The sequence below is a fragment of the Heterocephalus glaber genome, unplaced genomic scaffold, assembly GCF_053883595.1.
Source record: "Heterocephalus glaber isolate CG9 unplaced genomic scaffold, H.glaber_assembly_v1.0 deba00001553, whole genome shotgun sequence".
In the NCBI taxonomy this organism is placed as follows: Eukaryota; Metazoa; Chordata; class Mammalia; order Rodentia; family Bathyergidae; genus Heterocephalus; species Heterocephalus glaber.
Window position 1 is genome coordinate 45 of NW_028258344.1, and position 24,811 is coordinate 24,855.

A 24,811-nucleotide genomic window follows, 5' to 3' on the forward strand; every position below is an offset into this window, starting at 1 on the left:
GTTCCAGGGTCTGGCCTTTCTTGTTCTCTGTCTGAGGTCTAGAAAACACACACCCGAAAGAACCCATCCTGTTACTTTATCCTATGCCCTTCTTTTTCTCCATCTGCACAATCTGCACATCATGGGATTACTCAGGTGTCCATCACCACTACAAGGACCCTCATTTATGCACACTGAAAGCCAGAGAAGAGAAAATGGGACACTCCTGAGCAGACACCGGACAAACTGTTACAATCTGTATCTCAGGGAATACTCTAGGATAATTATCTGAATTCTTGCTTTTTCTCTACAATGCCTAGTTTGGTTGTTGTTGTTGTTTTTTGAAGCAAAAAATTTATTAGTACATTTCACGTAAACATAACGATAGCATTCATCACAGGGAATTTGTACCTGTTCATGATGTATCTTTCTTCTTCTTTTTTTCCCATTCTCCTCCCCTCCCTCTACCTCTCTCTTTCTCCTTTATTTACAAAAGCTTTGTTTCCATTTTTTCTTCTATTTTCTTTTCTTTCTTCTTTCCTCTCCTCCTCCCCTCCCTCTTTTGTTCCCCTTTACAATGGCCAGTTTAAAGGCACACTTTCGGCCTGGATTCAGTAGCACCTGATTCTACACCCTGATAGGAATGAGCCCCTTAACCTCACACTTGCCAAATAAAGGAGACTACCTCAGAGTTTCACTATGAACAATGAAAATCACATCTGAAAATAAGGTCTCTGATGTGTGAATGTGGAGTCAGCTCAGAACTCGACAGTCACAGTGACCTTCCCAGCATAAGAATCCAGTACATGACAACATCTCATTGGGCTATTACCCTTATGCTAGCCACCTGGATATTGAAGATTGGATGGGTGCCAGTGGGCTGTAATTTATACTTTTGTCTTTCCTTGGTTTGTTCAAGGTTTTTTCAACACACTCATTCAACTGATCACTTCCATTAACTTGAAAGCACCTACAGAAAACTGTCATTTAGCTCTCATCTTGCTCTTCCATGTCACTGACTCTTTCTGCCCCTCACCCAGAAACAGAAAGGCATCCTTCAGCTATGTGTCAATATAGTCCTTAATTCCATGTAAATTGTATTCTCTGGCATGTCCAAATGTGTAATAGAGCCATCTGTAAATTTTTCAATGTTTACTGTTGTGTTATAACACCACCATGTCTACATCCAACCATGATGCGATGGATCCCTGAAATTGTACAGGTTCAATATTCATTTCTGTCTCATACAAAATGCAGTATTGCATTCACTAGATATTTTCATCATGTCTCTCATTTCATCCATTAGTACTTGTAACAAAACCTCAGTAACAAGTGTCAAGGACATCCTCATCACTCATCCCTGTATATGAAGATCTGGTTTCCTGTGATGTGGTGAATGCCCACATTAGCACTTATAGAGAGATCAGTCGTGTTCTACTTTACAAACTTATTTTGCTTGCTGTGATGTATTCACCCATCTATGGACTCTTGTCATAGACTTCTGATTTGGTATATGTCTCATTTGCACTTATACAACTCCAAATTCCCTATGTCACTTCATCATTTCAGCATCCACTTACATTATCTAGATACTTTCAGGCTTCCATGGATAAAGCCTTGTAAGAGAGTGTTGTCTGTCTTCAGTGATACATGCAAACCTTCCAAGGACAATATTTCAAAGATGGACTCAGTGAAAATTACATAAATCTCTTCTCCAGTAGCAATACAAGCATATTACATCTATTACATTCCAGAAAAGATGCAATGACATTTGATGTATCCTTGTAATATTAAGGTGATAATATGTTTTGAAAAAATGTATCACCAGAAGTGGGGAATATAATAAAACCTAACACAGTCATAAAATGAATTGTTGAAAATGAGATGTCACTAGTGAGTGACTATCATCCCAGACCAATACACTAGCCAAGACCTTAACATCTGAGCACCTAGTTAGGAACTTGCCAGGATTATAGAAGATCAAACAGCCTTCACTGGACTATGACCATTTTATCATTAACCTTGTTACTAGGGTGACTGCAACAACCATCTTTTCTGGATCACTGTGTTCTCTTGAAGGGCATCTAAAAAAATACAAAGCCAGTTTGGCATAGACGGTGCTGTGTCAGGACATGAGCCCACTCCCTTTTTAATGTCCATTGCTAAAGGACAGCTAAACTCCTCAGGATACTTGGATTCACCAAATAAAAACAGTATTGTCAGAGAGCCCATATTTTGTCATCTCCACACCCTGGAAATTAACCTATGCTTACTGCAGTCCTAGAGTTCCACGATAATTTCAATTAACCAGTTCATAATCACTCCCTCAGCAGTCCTTGCTAAAACACCAATTTTTCCTATGGCATATAAAGGGTAAACTCATATTTACTAGAACTGTGAAGGACAAACTTATTCCTTATAGGAGCAGTGACCACTAACTCTAGTAATAGGACACCCTCATCCCTTTCCTCTATAGATGAAGATCTGGTTTAGGGTACCTCACCACTTACTTCATAACCCTCTATGGACTTTACTCACTCCCATGGGTAGGATAATCACAGTGTCTTCAGAGGAACTTGAAAATCAAATCATGAAAAATGATTTTGGAACCTATGTCATTCAAGGAAGACATTGACACATTCCCTTGGTCATGGCGTTCAACATGACAAATCATATTCTTATCACAATTACATGGCTAAAGCTGAACACTGAGGTAAAAGCCTACTAAGAAATACCATCTTGTTTGGAAGAAACACTAGAAAAATTCCCATGGTCAATATTAGGGGATAGGAAATATGGTCAATGACCTGCATCCCTATACAATAACCTATCACAATCTCTAAATAACTCCATAGTACAATGTCATATTTACAAAAAGCATTACTGACAAATCATATTTTGAACTGTGTTCTAAGCAGAGGTTACCACAGGAGTTCAACAGCATCATTCATGATATAAATACCAAAAAATAAGAAATGCCTCTAATGATTTAAAGTCAACAAACCTGTACACTAGGATAAAACTTAATGGAATACCTGCCAAAAAGCCAGGGTAACATTGTGTTAGATATCCCATCCACTTTACCAAGAAATCTGAAGGTTATCTGTTGGCATCTTGGTAGGGACAATTTCTTAATTACCAGGTTAGTCATAACATTTCATAAATTACCATTCTTAAGTTCAATCACTATAACTTAATAACTGTTGGAATCTTAGACAACACTTTGAGATGTGTGTTTAGGACGCATCATCTTTCTCCTGAGGGGAGAAAAAAAGGACAACTTTAAAATTTTGGTCACCTCCATCATCAGGGAAACCAACTGAAGTACTTAGATCTTTAGAACTTCAAGGTCAGAGATATTGTTCTTCACACCATTTTCTCTTGGTTGGCTACCTGTAGAAAAAATTATGGTCAATACTGTAATGTGGATCAGTTGAATAACTTACATGGATCCCTGCATATGCCTCCACACCTCCTAGGATTAAATTCAGAGTTTATCAAAACTTTATATAATAAGCTACTTGTTACTAGCAGTGGTAAACAGAATCATTCCTTTACTAAATATGCACAGGAAACTTGCTAAAATAAATGTAAGAACCCCACACTTACAATATCCCTCTTGATCATCATGGCCATGAGTTCAACAAATTGCCACTGTTGTCATCATGAGAATTACCACCGTATCTGCATGGAAATGTAAAAACATGGGAGACAAGTATATGTATGGTAAGACTTTTCTACTGGGACCCTTCAAATAACTTTCTTTATTGTCATTATTGCAAGATTTCATTTCTACCTGGACTCATCAACTCTACTTGTATTCTTGATTATTTTATGATGAACATCATTGTTCCAAACCTCATTATCTCATGACTGCTAATATTTAACTTGTTAACTACCATGATGCATAAATGCATAATAATAACCTGAGTACATGAAAGTGATTTGAAATTCCCAGGGTAAATTCTCTCTAAATGTAAGATAATGCAATAATATCATTTCTAGAATATGAAATACTGCATTCTTTATCTACATACTTACATTTTTTTAATCATATGATAAAAATTGTAGGGAAACAAACATCACTGACCCAGATATTTGATGATCTACTGGTTGGTCTGGCATGTGTTGTACATGAAAATATTTACTCTAATACAGAAATATCTCCTGATAATGAACTTTTTAAGTTCACTGTTAACCCTTGACAGGAATCAAGACACAACCTACCAGGAACTGTTGAATAGCTTCTATTACATCCATGATCACAGGACTCTACCTGGATTCTTGTGGTTCTCCAAGGTCAAGGATAATGTCAGATAAGACAATATTTCTTCATGGAATATCTGCCTAGTTCCTATGATTACTATAGTTGGGACTATGTGATAAATACTTGGATATGTGCAACCTCCTTACAGGGTTACACGTTCTCTCTGAAATACAGAAAAGAAACTGCATGGTTTCAAGTGTTCCTAAGGATGTTATTATTCCTCACCTGAATACTGCCAAAGAAATCATGATGGCAAGTGGTAGAGAAACCATAACCACTTGCCTCATGTGATCTGAAGATCAGGTGGTCTGTGCTTTAGTTTTGGTCTACATCAGCACTTGTTTGCATAAAAGCAATGCCTACCATTAAAGGCTGATGTTAGATTAACTGTGATCTCATGATACAAATCTGCAAAGGCTTTAGAAAATACATCTTTAAGAATACTTGAGAAGGTAAAACCAGTAAGATTGCCAAGCTGTGCTGTGGTCTGGGCCTACATCAGAATCTACATGAAACCACCTACCTACATGGTGTGCTGACCAACAGTTGAAAGGGTTACTATAAGGTCTTGACAGAAATCTAAAAATCCCAGTGTTTGGTGCACATCTTATTGCATGTCTATACCTGCAAATAAAGAAAAATCCATGTTTACTGTTACAAATTTATTTTTTACCTATAAACATACTGTTCTAGTCGGTGTTTCCAAGGAAACAGATTTACCACAGGATATACAAATTTATAGGACTGTCTTACAATATTCCCCCAAAAAGTCAAACCCAGAAAAGTGCAATAGATCTTTCCACATAATATTCCACATGAGTCCAGCCAGAGGCCTACAGACCTCAGCAATGTCTCATGCAAGTTCATATCAAGAATCTGCACCAAAAGGCCCAAGGGCCAGTGGTAGAAGCTCAAAAGTCTATGCCGGCAGGGTGAATAATCTGTGCCAGAACACTGAGGGATCTGCACTGGAACCAGGGAGTGACACTCAAGACAAAGGCAAAGACCAGCAACCCCCCACCCACTGAGGGAGCAACAGCAAGAAAAGCCACTGAGTTCCAGTTCCAACGAAGCTTCTCCTGGGAAATCAGCAGCCAGCATTCCTCCCCTCCTATCCTCCTTTTATGCAGTTCTGGCAACAATCCTTAGGTGGGTCACCCACATGTGGAATCACCCTCAGTTAAGCTGAGTATTCCCACTTAAGCTGGCCATTATTTCATCTGCACACATACCAAACACAATTTCAGTAGAAGAATTTCAACAGTATCATTAACTACCTTGATGTCTGGAAACAACATCTTTAATGAGAAATGTAACAGCAGCTCATCTCTGTGCACTTGGAAAGAGCTTGATGGGAGAGCAAAAGACTTGAGAACACAAGTTCCAGTGTCACAGTTCTAATTTCATGGTTTCTCAGTGTTAGTCAAGGGTGTTAACTATCCTTCCTTATCACTTGCCTGGATACCTGGAAAGCTCCGTTAATAAACATGTATGTACACAGTGATGTCTTGACTGGAACCTAAGTAGATCCATGTGATAAATACATTTAAGGACACAGTCTGTTCTATCAAGATACCAACAAATAACCTTGGTCCACTTTCATCATTAGGGAACCATTAACACTCTTTGGATCCCATCAAAACTTCAGTACCAGCAACATTCTCAGAGTCATCATATTCTCTTCAGATAACACCTTCAATGAGTAAATGGTCAATACTGTGGAAAAAATAGTATATCTTACCAAGACACATATAGTTATTAATAGGATTATTACTAAAGTCATTATATTTAAAGTCTAAATGCTAAGGAATAAAAAAACAGCATTATTTCCCAACTGACAATTTTTTTCCTACCTGACACACAAAAAGCATGATAACACAAATATCACCTTGATTGCCTAGGTATCTGAAAATGAAGTGGTCCATATATTTTTAAAGCCCACATTGTCACTCAAAAACCAGCAAAATCTCCATGAAAAATCACTGAGAAGCCTCACCAGCCCCAACCTCTGACTTTCCCCTCATCTTTATAAAATATGGACACTCTCATGTAGAGAACAGGAGAAGGGGACATTACCAGAACCTCTGCAGTAAGTCCTAGTCACCTGTGAGCCATGGCAGCACACAGAGAATTACAGGAAAGGTAGACAAATGAGACTGAGAAGAAGCTGAGCTTTGGGTCTGATCAGTGCTGCTCTGGGTGGCAAAGACAAAAACCCTCTAGCTTCCAGCACCTTTTATTCAGTACATGGGGAAACAAATGTAACAAGTGAAAAATAGAGTTCAGTACTTCACATTGGGATAAACAAGGTGTAACAAAAAGCTGGGGGGCAGTGGGAATCTAAGAACAATGAGGAATTATGCAGATGAAGATTTGGTTCCTCCCTGGCATCTCTCACAGGTGTGGTTTTGTCCTGGAGATTGCAGCATCTGGGGGGATCACTGAGGTCTCAGTTGTGACCAGAGGCCAAAATGCAATTATGTCTGGAATGTCCTAGCTGGGCTGTAGGCAGGAGAACTAGGCCTACTCAAATGATTTTTCCCTAGTATTATGTAGCATTGCTCCCAACACTCTCAGACAGTTATGATGCCCCTAACAATCCTTTGTCTCCTGTTTACAGGCAGCAAATGCTCCAGTCAGTCCTTAGGACCTAATGAGATCTGATTAGTGCATGCCTCTGCTACTCAGTGTTACACAGCCCTGGAATTGACCATTATGGGGGTATTTGCACTAAAGAAGTTAATAGATTCCACACTTGGGGCATTTCTTTTGGGAGAACCAGTTATTAAGCATTTACCAGAATATGCTGGTGCACAAAGTAATAAATGAACAGGGAGAAGCACTATGAATACTGACAACTCAATCTTTTTGTTTCTCAAGAACTTCTTGCAACTTTTGTAGATGAAAGAATATGTCAGTTTGCTCCACATATGCATTAAAATACACTATTTTTCTAAACTGTCATATATTTTATGAAAAGAGATGTCAGACACTTTTATTACAAATTTCTTAATATTATATTAATGCTGGTTAGGAACTTACAAATCTCGTCAAAAGTTTATAAATGTGCTTACAAAGATAGGTATTAAATAATTCTTATTATATAATTGTTCAAAAAGATTTACATAAGTGTATATATATATTACTAGACCTAGCATAGAAATCAGATACATAAATTTATAACATAGGTATAAATTTATAAAATCACTGATACAGGTTTGAACACACACACACACACACACACACACACACACACACCCCTTCATCCATTCATCCTAGTGATAGTCTTATTAGTAGTGGGTCTCTAGGGCTCAGACTTACTAAAATGTTTCTGATTTAAATCCAAAGAGCTGAAAACTCATAAGTTGGGTTGGAGATGCTTACAAGCCAGAAAAATCATGTTCTAGAATACATTAAGAGTAATAGGAATGCACAGAATGTATGAGAAACCCATTCACCAGCTGAAAAGGCCTCTGAGATTGGACAGAGTGGAAACAAAAAGGCCAGTTCAAATCACAAAACCAAATTTCACTAAAAGGTCTTTCTTTTGAAGACTGCATTTAACTGACCAGTAACCTAGCAAGTAGTAAATTTTTAGAATGCAGTTTAGCTGAAAAGCTGGTTTTATGAAGGAGTCAGTGGACACTGGAAGTAATCAATATGCCTGTCCCCATGGGCCATGGCCTAAGTACATATGGATTTCAGACCCCTGCTTCTAGTTGCATACTGGTCATGCCTCCTGATTAGCTCTGACACACAAAGAGCTCTGAAATTATCTTTCCTGTTCTGACTATACAAAAACAGCTGAACAAACTAAAAATCAGCAACTTTAATTAGATCTGTAAGAGCACTGAGGTCACATCACAAACTGCCACAGCAAAAACCAGACAGACATGCAAATATAGAGAATCACAGTTTACCGGGACCAGAGACATATGGAGATAGAAACTGGTAGGAAAAAATAAACAGCAACTGATGAACTGCTGAAAGCTGACTTCAGACTAACTCCAGAGTTAAAATCCACTGTATCCAGTTTTAGGGAGCCTCCTACACTGGTGTGGGTTTGGCCTTCAGAAGACCCACCAGGGGTGAGTAAAATATGAGAGACAATCTTCTCTTCTGTGAGCAGTGAAGAACAGAAGTAACCACTTTGAAATAAGCCCAGACAGTTCTACTTTCTCTAATGAGATTGTGCTCAAGGGAAGCTACTTTGCTACAGCCTTATCTGATGAAGAGGAAGAGCAACTAGACATTGTTAGTCATTCTAGATTTTCTGTCTTGTGTAATAGGAAAAAAAAGTTGAGAAAAGTTACTGATGGCTACAACTTGGCAACTCAAGTCCATTAAAAAAACTGATATATAATTTTAAAGTGGAATGCTTCCCTTCCTCAAAATCTTATCCCTACACTGACAGAGCTCCTACATAAAAACAGTGGGTTACAAATGAGACACCTAAGAGAGACATTCTATTTAAGAAGAGGTTCTTAGGAGACTTGGAGACAGCATGGAAGTGGAAAACAATGGGAAATTAGAGAAGAATGGAATCTTTGGTGCACAGTTATAATAAACCTTAAACAGGAAACACCCAGGTCCTGGCCAGACTAATATCATCTTTACACTGATAGCCTGACTGACTCAGTGCCCAACAACAAAATTTTGGATATACTAAAGGCAGGAAGAACATGAGATCTGAAGAAACAGAATGAGCATCAGTACTGGATTCAGATATAACACAGATTTTGAAATTGTCAGATAAGAAGCTTACAACAACTGTGATTGATATATTAAAGGTTTTATGGTATGCTAAAGAATTTATTTGGTCTTTGATCCCATTCCTGGCAAAGAATTTCAAAATCCCTTGGAACTTCCTGAGTTATGGGCATGTTTGTGTTACTGTTGATCTTAATAAAATGACTCACAGTAGATTCCTAATTAGCTTCAGGATCAGGGCTGGTCATTAGAGAGACCAAACTCATGATTAGAAGGCTGGAATCCTGGGCCAGTCTGACCTCCATGAAGGAGAAAGCACTGAAGATTGAACTCAGTCACATGCCCAGTGGTTTACACAGTCATGCCTGTGTGATGACAGCCCATACGAAAACTCTGGACACTGAGTGGAGCATCCCAAATGATGAACACACTGCAGTGCACACACAATGCTACATCCAGATTCCATAGAAATGATACAAGAGCACTGAATCCCGGGTCTTCCAGAACTTTTCCTGTGTGTTTCCTTCATAATAAAACTGTATCTGTAAGAACAGCATTTTCAGGAAGCTGCACTTTTGAGCCTGGCGGTAGAACCACTGAGCTAAAGCCCCAGCAGTACTGCATTTTTAATGTGTTCTGTGAATAATTAGAGTGAATTATCAAAATTGGAATGGTTGTTGGGACTTCAAAATTTATAGCTTGTCAGTCAGAAGCATAGGAAATATGGGGACTACACTTGCTGCTGGCATCTGGACTAAGAGGCAGTTTTATGGAGGGCTAAACAATTAAATTGTGAATTACAGATGGTTCCAGAATCAAATGGCAATGAGTAGAATTGGATCAGAGCAAGAGACAATGGAAAAAGTAGAAAACATTTAAGAACACATGTGGAACAGAAGAATTGCAGTCAGTATGCTACAGAGAAACTTGTATATCATGGTTTATTGTGGCACAAATTCAAAATAGCCAAGATATGGAATCAGGCTAGATGAAAACGGATAAATGGTTGAAGAAAATATGATATGTACAAACAATGGAGTGTTATTCAGCCATAGAAGAAACAAAATTAAGTCATTTGTGGTAAACGGATGGAAATAAAGACCATCACAATAAGTGAAATAAGCCAGACTGAGAAAGATAAGTACATGGATTTTTTAAAAATGGACATGAAAGCAGGAGGGACACTACTTGACCAGAGAAAGGGAATAAAGAAGAGGAAGAAGCAGGTGTGAGGCAGGGTAATAGGGGGCTAGATATGATCAAAATATGTTATAGGCCTGTATGAAAATCCCGCAATGAAAACCAGCCTTTTTAAAAACTACTATACCCTAAAATTAATACCTATAAAAAAGAACAGTTCAGTAACATAATCAAACAGAAATAGAGCCTCTCACAAACAATCAAAAGGGAACGGAAGATACAAAAAAACATTGTGGCAGAAATGAAGAATGCCTTGAAGGATGATCAGGTTAGAAATGACTGGGGAAAAGATCAGTGAGCTGGATGATAAGTCAATAGAAACTCCCTAGGCTGAAAGACAAAGAGAAAACAAAAGAATAAAAAAAAAAACCCAGGACATTCAAGAATTGTGGGACAATTACAAAAGGCATAACATGCCCATAATGGGAACTCTAGAAGAAGAGAAGAACATACAAAATAACTGAAGTAATAGTAGCTCAGAATTTTCTAAAATGAAGGACACACACCAAATCTCAGGTTCAAGAACGTTTACAACAATAAGCAAGGTAAATACAGAAAAAATTATAAGTACACGTATCAAATTCAATGTGTAAAAATCAAAAACAAAGAAAATCTTGTAAAAAGCAGGGAGATAAGACCTTACCTACGGAAAGACAAAGGTAAGAATTACACCAGCATTCTCAGAAATCATGTAAGCAAGAAGAGAATGCAGGAAAATATGTAAGGTGTTGAAACAAATAACCCATCCGTACAATGCTAAAATTCTTTGTACGCCAAACTTTATTTCTGACATAAAGAAAAATGTCTTTTTCAAATAACCACTGAAGAAATGTAATGCCAACAGATATGCTAGACAAGAAATGTTCCAATAAGTTCTTTAGAGATAGAAATCAAATATGACAAGAAAGAGACCAAGGAAGCAGAAAGGAAAGAAGGAATTAAGGAAGGTAGAAGGAAGAAAGACAGGAGAGGGGCAGGAAAGAGGTGGGGAGAGGTGGACAGTAACAAGGGAAGGGAGAAAGAAAGGGCATTGGAGAGGAATAAAGAAAGGTAAAATAGAACATTTTATTCTTACTCTATTAGATAACTGCTCAAAGTAATAGTAGCAACACTATATTGGGTGCATATAATTTACGAATGAGTGGAATCGGTGACAGCAACAGTGGCAGGGATGGTGAAACTTTTATAGCTTTCAGTGATACAAACAGCCTGCTGCAGCGCAAGTGCCATAGGCTTGCCACCACTGGCATAGGGAGCAGTAGCACGGGGGAATTGAGAATGCTCCACTGTAAGGTACCTATGTTAGCAGAGAAGCAGTATACTGTTATTTGAAACTAACAAGTTAGACTTGGTGGTCTTAGATAAGCTGTAAATATATATTGCAAACTCTATGACAAGCACTAACTTTTTTTAAAATTTTTATTTATTTAATATTTCTTTTTGGTACTGGGGATTGAACTCTGGTCCTTGCACTTGCGCAGCAGGCGGCAAAACCACTCAGCTAAATCCTTGCCCCACACAAACATTTGTAAAAGGTATAATTGCTATGCTAAGTGAAGAGAGAAAATGTATTCATTAAAGAAACAAGGCAAGAAAAATGACAGAAGGACTGCTCTCTAGAATATATAAAGAACTGAAAAGAATCTGACCCTCCAGATTCAAAGACCCAATTCAAACATGGGCACCTGAAGGGAACAGACATTTCTCAAAGAAGTAAAAGCAGCAAACCAATATATGAAAAAATGTTCGACATCACTCATCATTCAAGAGATGCAGATGAAAACAACACTGAGATTCCACCTCACACCACAAAGAATGGCTGCTATCAAGAAATCATCCAATCACAATCGCTGGCAGGGTTGTGAGGAGAAAGGAACCCTTCTCCATTGAGGCTGGGAGTGTAGACTGGTGCAACTGCTGTGGAAGTCAGTATGGAGATACTTCAAAGAACTAGGGCTAGAGGTCCCATGTGACCCAGCTATTCCCCTGCTGGTTATCTTCCCCAAAGAATTAAAAGAATCATACCACAGTGATATATTTGTCCCCATGTTCATAGCGGCACAGTTTGTAATAGCTAAAGTTTGGAAGCAGCCCAAGTGGCCATCAACTGGAACCTGGATAAAGAAAAGGTGGGGTTTTTTAATCAAATGGAGTACTACTCAGCCATAAAGAATGAAAAACTAGAGTCGTTTATAGCTAAATGGATGCATATCAAGGCCATACTCTTAACTGAAATAAATAGGACACACACGTGTAAATACCAAATAGTTTCACTAGTGTGAGAAACTGATAGTGTAAAAAAGGGTTAAGATGATTAAAATGAATAATTGATAATTTGAAATAGGAAAAAAGGTCCAAAAACAAAGGGGTGAAGGGAGGGGAAGGGAAAAGGAAAAGGGAGAAAGGAAAAACTATGAGAAAAGAAAACATAAACAGAAGTGATGTCTATGAAAATAGGGAAGGGGGGTGAAGGGCACCACAGGCAATGGGGAAAAAAATAAGAACCAAGATACGTCATGTACAGGTACAAACACCCAATGATAAATGGAAATGAATTGTATACCTAAAATGTACCAATAAATCAGCTTATAATTAAAAAATTAACAAAGCACAAAAAGAAAAATGAGGGAAGATTTTTAAAGAAATGAAAAACTGTCATGACTAGAAAACACAAGCATGGTAGAGATTAACTGAACTATATCAATGATTATTGTTAATCTGAATTACCTAAATATATCAATTTAAATGTAAAGACTGTCAGAGTATACTTTTGAAAAAAGTTCAAGTATAGCTTTTCTATCCTACATAATTCCATTTGATATAATTAAAAGTGGAAGGATAGAGAAAGATGATATACCATGGCAACACAACCAAATTAAATCTGAACTAGCAATATCAATTTCAGACAAAGCAGACTTCAAGAAATAATCAGGGATAAAGAATTGTGATAGATAATGATAAATGGAGTGAGCTCTCCAAGAAGCATTGTAAATCTTAACATATATGCCCCTGAACAACGGATTAACAAAATATGTGGGAAAAAAAGACCATTAGAGCTACCAGAAGAAATAGACACATACCTTATTATAGTTGGAAACTTCAACACTCTTCAATCAGTAATTGATAGATGCAGCTGAAAGAAAAAATGGAAGTGCATAGTTGAATGAAAGGCCACCATCTGTTCATTGGATGTAACTGACATTTAATAAATACTTCATCCAACAAAGCAGAGCACATTCTCTTGAAGCTCACATGGAACATTTACTAAGACAGACCCCATTCTAGGCCACAGGACGGATGTTAACAAATCATAGTTTGTTCTTGTACTACAGTGAAATTAAGCTAAATATCAATAATAGAAACATAGCTAGAAAATTCCCAAAATATTTAGACTGTAACACACTTCCAAGTAACATTTATCAGGAGAGTCTCAAGAAACTTTAAACTATTTTAAAGTAAATGATGAGAACACAAATTATCAAAATATGTTGAATGCAGCAAAACCAGTGCATACAGGAAAATTGATAACATTGAAAGCATAGTATTAGAAAAAAAGAAACAGTAATCTAAGCTTCCCCTTTAGGAAGCTACACAAATGAGAGCAATATAAAATGAATGCAAGGGCCAGGGATTGAGCTCAGCGGTTCCGCCACCTGCCTCACAAGTGCAAGGTCCCAAGTTCGATCCCCGGTACCCAAATAAAGAAATAAATAAAATGAATGCAAGCAAAAGAAAAAAACAATAAAAATTATTGCATAAATCAATAAAATTGAAAAATAAAAAAAATTTAAAATATTGCTAAAAGCAGAATATGGTTCTTTGAAGATGAATGAAATCGATAAATCCTAACCAGGCTCATCAAGACAAAGAGAGAAAGAGGTCAATTACTAATATCACAAACAAGAGAGGACATCAATACTGAGCTCGTGGAAATGAAGAAGATAATTAACAGTATTCTGAACAACTCTATGCTGTCAGAGACCAGAGAAGTGAGGCCTAACTGGCCTCTCTGAGCACAAAGGAAAAAGGCTGCACTCAGGGAGACTCCATATTGCGGGTTCCAGGGAAAAGCTAGAACACCTAAGATTAAGTTGTTTACCAGAGTATGTACTAGTGGATATTGGAAAGCAGATGAACCTTGTGCTACTTTGATTGCTTGTACCGGTGTTTAGGTGAATAAATGCAAGATGAGCCAGATGCTGGGGCTCCTAAGAGGCAAGAGCCCCCTGGATGCCCAAAGTTAAACTGAGTCACGTCTCTTTGTCATTCCTCCTTGCTTGCCCCCAGGTCAAGAAGAACAAAGTACCAGGTCTAGGTCCCAGTAGAAGGCTTGACATGGCCAGTGGGGTGGGTCAGCTACACTATGTCACAAATTTGATCATTTAAATGAAATGGACCAATTCCCTGCAAGATACAATCTACAAAATATATAGGAGAAACAAAACGCCAGAAACTAGAAACAACCAAATGATATCAATAAGTGAGCAGATGAACAAACATTAGTACATTCATACAATGGAATATTATGAAGCAATGAAAAAAGCAATAACAACATCAAAAGAGGGGCTGGTATGTAGTGTAGTGGTAGCCTGCCTGCCTAGTATGTCCAAGGTCTTGGGTTCAATCTCCAGGACTGAATATCAGCAACAAAACAAAAGGAAATATACACACAAAGAAGCCAGGTGTGGTGGCACATGCTGTTAACTTCAGGTACCTAGAAGGATGTGGCAAGAAGACCACATGTTCGAGACCATCTTGGGTAACTTGGTGAGATCAGATCTCAAAATAAAATTGAAAAGGGTTAAGAATGAAGTTCAGTGCTTCCTGTATTCAACTTCCAGTAAGGGGGTGGTGAGATGCATGGAGAAGGCTTCCGTACATATTCCTAATTGAAAGTATTTGGCCTAAAAATCTTCCCTTCTGTATTACTCCAACTGAATGACATCTGGAAAAGGCAAAATTAGAGGCACTTGGGCTAGGGAGTGAGCTTAGAGCTCAGTGGTAGAGCACTGCCTACCATGCTGGAGGACCTGTGTTCAATTCCTTGCAGTGCGAGGACACATATATAGATGTAGATGTAGATATAGATATAGGCATACACTAGAAAGCATCAGGTGTCACCAGGTTATTAGGTTATTAGGTTTGGGGGCAAATGGGAGGGGAGGTGTAAATATATGAAGAACAGGGAAGTTTTAGCATAAAGAAATTATTCCATACAATACTATTAGGATGGATATATAACATTATGTATTTGTCAAAATTCATAGAATTACACAACACAGAGTGAACCTTAATGTAAACTATAGTCTTTACTTAATAAAACATATAAAAGTGTTGGTTCCTTAACTGTATCAAATGTACCACACTAATGCAAGATGTTAATATTAAGGGAAACTGTGGAAAAGAAAATCTATGGGAACCCTGTACTATTGACTCAAATTTATGTAAAACTAAATTCTAAAAACCAGTCTATTAATTTAACAAAAATAGCTATCACTTTTAGATACCTTCTAAACCTACCTGCAGTAGGTAGATTTTCCTTCTCTGGTCTTCCTTATCACCCTGAGGACACAGGAAGGGAACACTACATATTCCCTTTCATTCACGGATTTTAGTTTTGTTGTTTTTGTTTTCTCCTCTCCTGGAATGACAGGTAAGCTTCGTTAGTTTTCTGCAGTCATTATTGGCAACCACTATCTCTTCCTGTTCCCAGACTGAACATAGTCTTGGCTAATTACTACCATAATCTTTAATTAGTTGATGTTTGGCACAATGAATGATCACTATTTCCTAAGCCTGAACTGTTTCCAACACATTCCATAGTAGAGTTATAACTGTCTCAAGTGTCTGCTTGGATCTTGATCATTTTTTAGGGCAAATGATCAATATTTGTTCTTATAGAAGTACTATTTTGTCCCTAACCTACTTCTTTAAAAATGAAATGTTTATGGATATTTTCCTTCTTGCACATTTCTTCACACTGGAAACTCTCAGAACTCTTGAAAATATGGATGCTTCCCCAGTTTTATGCTCTAGAGCACAGGTTAGCCAACTATGCTTGTAAAGGGCTTGATAATAAGTACTTCTGGTTTTGCCAACTTCTATCACAAATGACTCACTGTGTCTTTCTATTGTGAAAGCCATCCACAGGAGTTTACACAAAGGAGTCAAATTGAGCCTCAATAGCCCTAAACAGTAAGCTGCTCTACACGCGCTGCCTCTTAACTTCTTTCTCTCCCTGTCTCACTTTACCTACCAGTGTTTTGTGGGTCACTTCCTAAGTAAACTGCCCGGGGATCTGGTATCTCAGGGTCAGTAACCCAAACTTAAGGTAACTGCAATAGAAAAATGAAACCTGCATTAACATGGTGAATATATTTGAAACTAAGATTGTTGGTGAAAGAAATTGTGAACACAAAATGAGAAGACAGATGTAAGAGTACTGAGAAAAGATAAAGCACTCCACAAATATAAGGTGAGAACATTTATATTATGGTTGTCATTAGAGTCTGAACCAGAAAATTGCTGTATAAAATACTGCCAACTCAAAGCTACTCTTAATTAGGAAGGCAGTTATATGAACAATATAAAACAGATGATTGAAAAATAACAGCATCAAAGTACTATATAAAATTTAAGCTTCATGTTTCATATCTTTTTATGGATTTTTTCTGTAAAATAAAGTTTGTAGAATAACAATGTCTCCATATAAGTTAGCCGGATCAAAAAAGGTAACATTTGCACTAGTGTTTTTGACCTATTTTGAAAGTGAGAAAAACATTATAGAAAGAGCTGACTTTTCTTTTAAACATAACCTATCCTAATTTCCTTCCTGTTTTCCCAAACACAATGAAACTCATTAAATTGGTGTCTATTCATGTTCACGGTTTTATGATTTTCACCCCACATCCATGGCCCTATAAGCAATATACACTGTAAGTTTTGTGATTTTAAAATTTACATAAATATGGTCATGCTGTTCAAATCATTCTGTAACTTGCTGTGATCACACAACATTACCACTGAGACCCATCCATGCTGATATATGTTAATTGAGTATACAGACGTCTTTGGAGAGACCCTCCCTCTTCTATAGGATAAGTTATTTTGTGTGTCCTTTCATAAAATACATCAGGGATTCTCAAGTGGAGCAATTTTGGCCAGGGCAGTGTCTGGAGCCATTTGGGGGATGTGACACTGCCATCTAATGGGTAGAGGCCAGCAAAGCTTCTAAGCTTCCCACAGTGCACAGGACTGCTCCCACATTGAAGAAGCGTCTGGTCCAAAATGTTAACAGTGCCAAGAAAAATCCGTGGTATAAATAGAAACCATCTATTCTACATTCCTGAAGGACTCCTGAAAATGGGGAAGTAACCCAAATAGACCATTCAAGCTGAGACAGTACACATTCTGCCTGATGGATCATCAGAACTGTGTCTTCCATGCACTAGAGAATGTTTGCTTCTTACACATGGATTTTCAACTGTTTTATGGATAACCATTATTGCTTATTTGGGGGGGTTGTGTTTATGGGCATGTGTACTGTGTATTATGCGAGGAGACAATACCCACAAATTGGACCCTTTGTATTCTTCATATTGATAGGAAAATATAATGAGAATTAAACTAGATTTAAGGTAGCAAAGAGTAACCATATTTTAGGATCTCATACATGGTGTTAAAAGATAATTTTTAAATGATAAAATCATGATTCTCCTATACAAAAATAAACATTCGTTAAAGATTTTACTCTGCTCATTAATTTGAAAAATGTTAAGGTATTAACCAGTTTAAAAGAGAATCCAAAGAATAGACACAAGGGCCAGGGATTTAGCTCAGTGGTTTTGCTGCCTGCTGCACAAGTGCAAGGACTCAAGTTCGATCCCTGGTACCAAAAAAAAAAAAAAAAACAATGAATGGACACAAATACAGTGGACTCTTGATTTACAAACTCAATCGGTTTCCAAGGACTGGTTGTAACTCAAGTTGGTTGTAAGTCAATACAGCTGAGATCTGAATATTTACCTGGGTGCACACTATAGATAACAAAAGGCAGACTTAGGTCCATTAACCTAATTAACCCAAGTTGTTCGTATGTCAGGCCAGTCGTACCTTGAGGGTCCAATGTATAGGGGAAAAACAGTGAAATGAATGTGCAAATTGAGGCAAGATTGGCTTTTCCATCATAGGAGAGAGAGACTAAGCTTCTCTCCTCTGTCAGACAGGAAATAATTTGGTGTTTATAAACAATAAATGCTTTGCATTTCTATCTATTATAAATCATTTACAAAGTTGTAAAACAGCTCCCAAAGAACAAGATAACCCAATAGGGAGTACGACTTCTTTTCCTGTAAAGGCATAAATTTAAGAATGTATAGCCCAAACTTCAGAATATATACAACCTACTATTGTGATTATCTTGTGTAAGCTGTGAAGCAAATACAGGATTTCCACTACCCCCAAGAGAATGGATGTTTCTTTTGTCAGTCATCATGGGAAGAACACATTCCAGGGCAGTAAAACAATGCCAGGCCCAGGTTGAGACAGTTTGGAGAACTTCCTTCTCTAAGGTAGGAAAAATTGGACCTCAGTCCCAAAGTAGGGAGGTACCCAGAGTCGCCTGTCTCTTGCCTCCCTGATCTGCCTCCCTACCATAGGATGGATGTGGGAATGAGGCAGGGTTTCATAGTTTCAGTTTGGATGTGTCAGTTCTAAACCTATCTAATTCTCCTGGCTGTTGTAAATTATTCTGTTTTAAGTTTCTTTTCCTTGATTTTCAAAATAAAGTGGATGATTTTAACACATTTTAGATATGAGGAATTTGGAGAAGGAATGACCTTACTTGGAGACCATAATAGGATGACTCATCAGTGGTCATCAGGGGAAGACAGTGATATCCAGCAGCATTACTGCCCAGAAGAAAGATGAAAAGGCAGGGGTCAAAAGTGACTGGGCCTGAATATTCATTAAGCACTAACCTGGGGACATCAGAAACAGGGAAATAATTTGAGGAAGGACAGTTTTCTGCAGTTTTGCTGACTTGAGCTTACACCATGGAAGCTGGGCTCGAATCTGAAGTATACCTTCTGCTGTCAAAGATTGTTAAAGTCTGAGACTCGTGTTACTGGTTGTGGGAACATTTTATAAACCAGAAAGATTGAAAATGCAATGATAAAGGTGATACGATAAACGGGTGCTTTTCTTCAGTTGTAAAATTCAGTTCCTCATTTGGTCTAGAAATGGTGAACAAACATATTGAATAGGTAACAAGACAATCAATAGCAAGAAAAAAATCAAGATCATGATGATTCAGTCTTCCAGAGGATTTAATCACCTGCCATTGGAATTACTATGCTTAAGACACCTTCTGCAGAATCCTTTGCATAAGCCTATTAGAGACAGTTCATGAAATGTGCTTCTCATTTTGTGCAACCTATTCAGATATAGGTTTGGCTTTATACTCATAAGTCCAAGACCACAGAAATTCATTCTCTTATTTGATTTAGTAAGAATTAGTATACTAAGCCTAAATTTTACACTTCTCAGCCTAAATGTCAAGGACAACTGTAGGTACATGATTAGCCCCCAGATGGAATTTGCATCAGAAAGGCAGCATGCCTGATAGAAAGGTCTGGAACCTTTGTCTTAAATTGCACCCTGGCACCTACTAATTGAAAAATCTTGAATAATTTGAATCTCAATGGGTTTTTATTTAATCTTATTAAAATGAAGGGTTTAACCAGATGATTCTTTTTTTTTTTTTTTTTTTTTTTTAGTACTGGAGATCAAACTTGGGACCTTGTGCTTGCAAGGCAGGGAGTGGAACCACTGAGCTAAATCCCTGGTCCCTAACCAGATGATTCTTAATGGTTCATTTAGCTAAAGTTTGATTTTATAAAGCAGTTGTCCAGAATTCTTCCAGTTTTGTATGTAGCAGAGGAACAGACATAACATATGGAAAGATAAGAGCCAAGAACTCTGACTTTTTCTCCACAAAGTTACTGACTAAACATCAAAGTGTTTGTATCTGATTTTTTAAATGACTTCAAATTTTGTCTTTTGTTCTCTTTACATCCATAGCTTTTTCACATAGAGTAAACTAGTTAAATTAAGTCAAATAATAATAAGGAAATAATTGACATCTATTAAAACTATTAAAAATCAGGAAAATACATATGTTGGAAAAGCTATAGAAAAACTGCAGCACACACCCATGCTGATGTTACTGGCAAAACAGTTTAAGGAGACATTTTGAATATACTTATCAAGTATCATAAACTTGTTTGACTTAGGAAGCCCCCTATTCCAAATTTATATTTAGGATTGCTCTATTTCTCCAATTCTAAGTTTCAACTTTAGAATTTAATATCAATTCAATAATGTTTAAAAAGGAAAAACCAAATATACTAAAATATTACTTGATACACAATAAAAGAATATGTATACCTTGGAATAAAAGAAGTATGAAAATTTTAAAGGAGAAAAATCCATATACAAAAATATACTCAAAGCAGACTTAGCTTTTGTTTCTTTGCTTTTTTTTTTCTTTTTGGTACTGGTGATCGAACTCTGGTCCTTGTGCTTGCGTAGCAGGTGGCAAAACCACTGAGCTAAATCCCTGGCCCAAATTAACCTGGGAAGTTGGATTGGTTTGGTTTTGTTTTGTTTTGGTACCAAGGATTGAACTCGGGTCCTTGTGCTTGCACAGCAGGTGGAGAAACCACTGAGCTAAATCCCTGGCCCTCTTTGCTTTGTTTTTTGAGATAGGATCTTGTGATGTAATCTAAAATGGCCTTATACTTACTGTGTCGCTCAGACTGGCGCTGCACTCTCTAAAATCCTCCTGTCTCAGCCTCTTGATTCTAGGATTATAGGCACCCCTCTGTGTGGCATAGAGCAGAGTTATTTATAATTTCAAAAAATAGCACTGGCATCTAGTAATAAGAAAATGATTAACTAAAATATGCAATATACAAATACAGTGGATGTAACACAGCTCTTAAAAATTCTACAAAAAAGTGAAAAAGGAGGCATGGTTCCAAATTATTGTTACAAAATCTGTAAAATGTATGAGTGCATAAAATATAGTTTTATCAACTTAGCAATATGTTCATATGGATAAAAATATTAAAAGATTTCAAACAAATGAGAAATTATGTCACTGAGATACTGGAATTGCATATACATGTGTATTTTTAAATGTCTTTCACATAGTTAAAATGTTTCAATCACAAGTAAAAGTTCTTAGAAACACTCATGTTTGTATTATACATATTTAAAGTGTACAACATGATGTTTTCACATATAGTCCACCAAAAATAATGTATACATACTTCAGAAAAAAACCATATAAATATTTTAATACTCAATTTATTGAGACATTGTGAGATTAATGTAAGTTACCTTTGGCCTCTACCATTACAAGAGGTGCTCAAAGTGGTGTCTGTGCGCTTCCAGGCATTTATTAGTATGGCAAACTGCTGGTTTTTAATGTTTGTAGTGCTTTTAAAACATTTAAAATAGTCGTGTTGGACTTACATCCTAATTTCAATGTTATCCTCACCATCAGGACTTCTACCATGCACCGCTACTTCAAAAATTTTTATTAATCTTTCAGATATTTGTAGTGCATCTATGAGTTAATTTTATCAGAGGGAGGGAGTTTCTTATCTCTTCTATAATTAATTGAGGATTTCATACATGACTTGATAATTATTGGTTTCCCCTTAAAAATATTACACACTATTACACACACATGCACAGTGAGAGTCTTGTGAGTTCTCTACCCTGTGACACTCAACCAAAGCTTTATATAATTTTTCCTTTTGAATTTTTTTATTCTTTCTGAGAACCTTTGACATTTTTTAACCATTGTTTTTTTTTTGTTGTTTTTTTTTTGGTACCAAGAATTGAACTCAGGACCTTGCTCTTGCCAGGAAGGTGTGGCACCATTGCGCTAACCCCTGGCCCCTACCTCCCAAATTTAAAACATTGGTTGCTTATACCCTGGTCCTGGATAGATTTGTCAGTTTTACTTTGGCTAGGGCTAGGTCTTTTCAAACTGACCATTTAATGTTTTCCCTCAACTTTAAAAAAACTTCCGTTTGTTCTGGAATCTTTTAAACATGCCAATAACCCATACACTGGATGTCTACTCTGTGGCTCTACCTGCTTTTTCTAAGCCTGCTATTACATAGTCTTGGGGAAAACCTCCGCCGCTCTGAGTCTGAACCATCCCAGTACAGCCAGCCCCTCATGTCTGCGGAAAGCTGCCCCACCTGGAGAACGGTTCGCCAGAGCAGCCGTCCTCTTCCCTCCCGTCCAACCTACAGCCAAACCAAACGAACGAACAGAAACGTGAGGAGGCAAAGCCCGCAAAGCTTGTTCAGTACAGAGGGGTCTGGAAGACTGGGCCTCAATCACATTTTTTACATACGTCAGTTTTAGAAACCTCTCACAAGACTGAGACTCCACCGCCACAGTCAGGCACCACAGCTGCTCCGAAAGGTACTGCTAACGGTCGCCAAGTGCGCGCCAGTTGGGAAGTTCCCGGATGTTCTGACGACACCTGTGACGCCCGGATGTTCTTATGACGCATGCCCATTGTGGTGCAGGTACCTAAGAGTGCGCATGTGCAGGAGGTAGTACTGAAGGAGGCGCAAAATATGCCTTGACATCAATGCGTAGAGTCCTACAAGTTCAACTAGGCTGTAAGAGAACTTCAATACTGGGGATTTTTTATGGCAGTTTATCTGCCTGATCCAAGACCCCACCCAGGACCACACACTGCAATTTGCTATCGTGTCATTTTTCATTTTTATTAAGTTTTATTAGCACATTATTGCAGTACATAATGATTGAATTCCTCGTGGGGAGTTGGTAAATGTACATAACACATCTTCATTCTTTTTCCATTCCTTTCCCTTCATCCTTTTTCTCCTCCATTCATCTCTTGATCCCCTTCCCTTTTGCAAAAATCTATCTCTCTGATTTTTATTTTATTTTCCTCTTTATTTATATTTTGGGTTTCTCATATAAGAGAAACCATGTCATATTTAAGCTTGTGTGTCTGATTTATTTCACTTAACATTATGGTCTCAAGGTGCATCTATTTTCCTACAAATTTCCTACCAAGTTTCCTTCAAGATAATCCTTATATATGACATAGTAATAATACTCCACTTGTGTAAAGACCATATTTTCTATATCCATTCATGCCTTGATGGACATAAAGGCTGCTTAGAAGATTTCTCTCTTATGAGTTGTGCTGCCATAATCAGTTTTTCAGTTTGTCTTTAATGACATTCACATTTTGAGGTTGTATTGTAGTATTTGGGATCCAACCCAGAGCTTCATTAATGCTAGGCCAGTGCTCTACCACTGAGCTAAATCCCCAGGTCTGGCATTGACTTTTTTTAAGAAGACAGGGTGGTTGTTTTTTATAATGTGTCCATCTATTCCGTGTTATCTCCTGATATCTCAAAATCAGGTTATGAATTGGTGGTAGAAGTTCATACGTGATAAGGTTTGCATCCCTGTGGCTGTGTTGTCTCACAAGGCATGTCATAGGATTTGGTGTTGACTAATCATTCGATTGAGGTGGTGTCTTCCAGCTTTCTCCACTATAAAGATACCTATTCCCTCATTGCAGTTAAGGGCCTTTTTTCTTTTTTGGTTCCTGTTCCCCATGGAATCTCTGTAGGGTCTTTTATTACAGCATGTCAAATATAAATCTCTTTAACTTTACCCCTGCCTTGCTCTTATGAAATTCCCTCTACCAGTTGGCAGTCTTACTACCCACCCAGAACCTCCAGCTAGAAACCTCAGGGGTCTTTAACTACTCCTTGTCCATATGTAGCCAAGAGGTCCTAGAGATTCTCAGAAACATCTCCCAAATCAGACACCTCTTCTACTTTAATAATTCAACAGTCTAAGGGACTGTATTTGGTGAGGATTTAGGCAACATATTCTCTAAGGAAGAGGATGGGATGTATACATTTATGCCCAGGGACAATTGGAACCCTGTAAAAGACACTTTCGTCATGCATAGTTGTAGGAACATCCCAGCTTCTTTTGGGAAAACACCTCCACCTTCAACCCAAGACCTCCAACCTGTACTTTCAGGAGTGGATTTTTTTGGATTTAACCAAATAAGAACAGTCATTTCCATGGTTATACAGGTTGGTTATGAATAAATCATTTACAAAAGGCCAATCAGAACAAATGTGAAGAATGTTATTTGAAATGATGGAAATGCATATCTTCTCATCTGGGGAAATCATCTGAGAGCTGCTACAGCCCAAGGGAAGCCTGCAATAGATAAGAGAAGGTATGCCTAAGAACCCAGAAGTGGAGCCAGGTCTGAGGAAGAAGAACAAGACAGTGAATGCTGGAAGTTTTTTAATCCTTCCTGAAGTCAGATGTCAGAATTGAACAAACAAACAAGCTTTTTGTTACTTAAGGCTTTCAAATTTATTTCTTACTTTTAGCCTGAAATGTGGTTAAGTGATATGGGTCCCAAATTCGGGCATAAGGGAAGAATGAATTATGGGAGACACTATAAAAAATCAATTTAAAATTTATTCCAGTTGAAAAGGATGCATATGCTGCTGTTGGGATGGGAGAGCCCAATGCCTGTTGTGCCTATGAGGAATA

The 24,811-nt window shown here is 37.6% G+C and overlaps 1 long non-coding RNA gene across 2 annotated transcripts; it reads right to left on the reverse strand.

Moving 5' to 3' along the window:
- Positions 1–283: 283 nt before the first annotated feature.
- LOC147824110 (uncharacterized) lies at positions 284–21,956 on the reverse strand. 2 transcript variants are annotated; one of them, XR_015442665.1, is made up of 7 exons: positions 20,961–21,956; positions 16,413–16,491; positions 15,677–15,797; positions 13,237–13,289; positions 5,524–12,270; positions 4,770–4,870; positions 2,456–3,663 (listed from the first exon to the last, which is right to left on the reverse strand). It is a non-coding gene; the product is annotated as an uncharacterized LOC147824110 (long non-coding RNA). The 2 variants fall into 2 exon arrangements; XR_015442666.1 differs by lacking the exon at positions 5,524–12,270 and having other exon boundaries at positions 284–3,663.
- Positions 21,957–24,811: the final 2,855 nt, after the last annotated feature.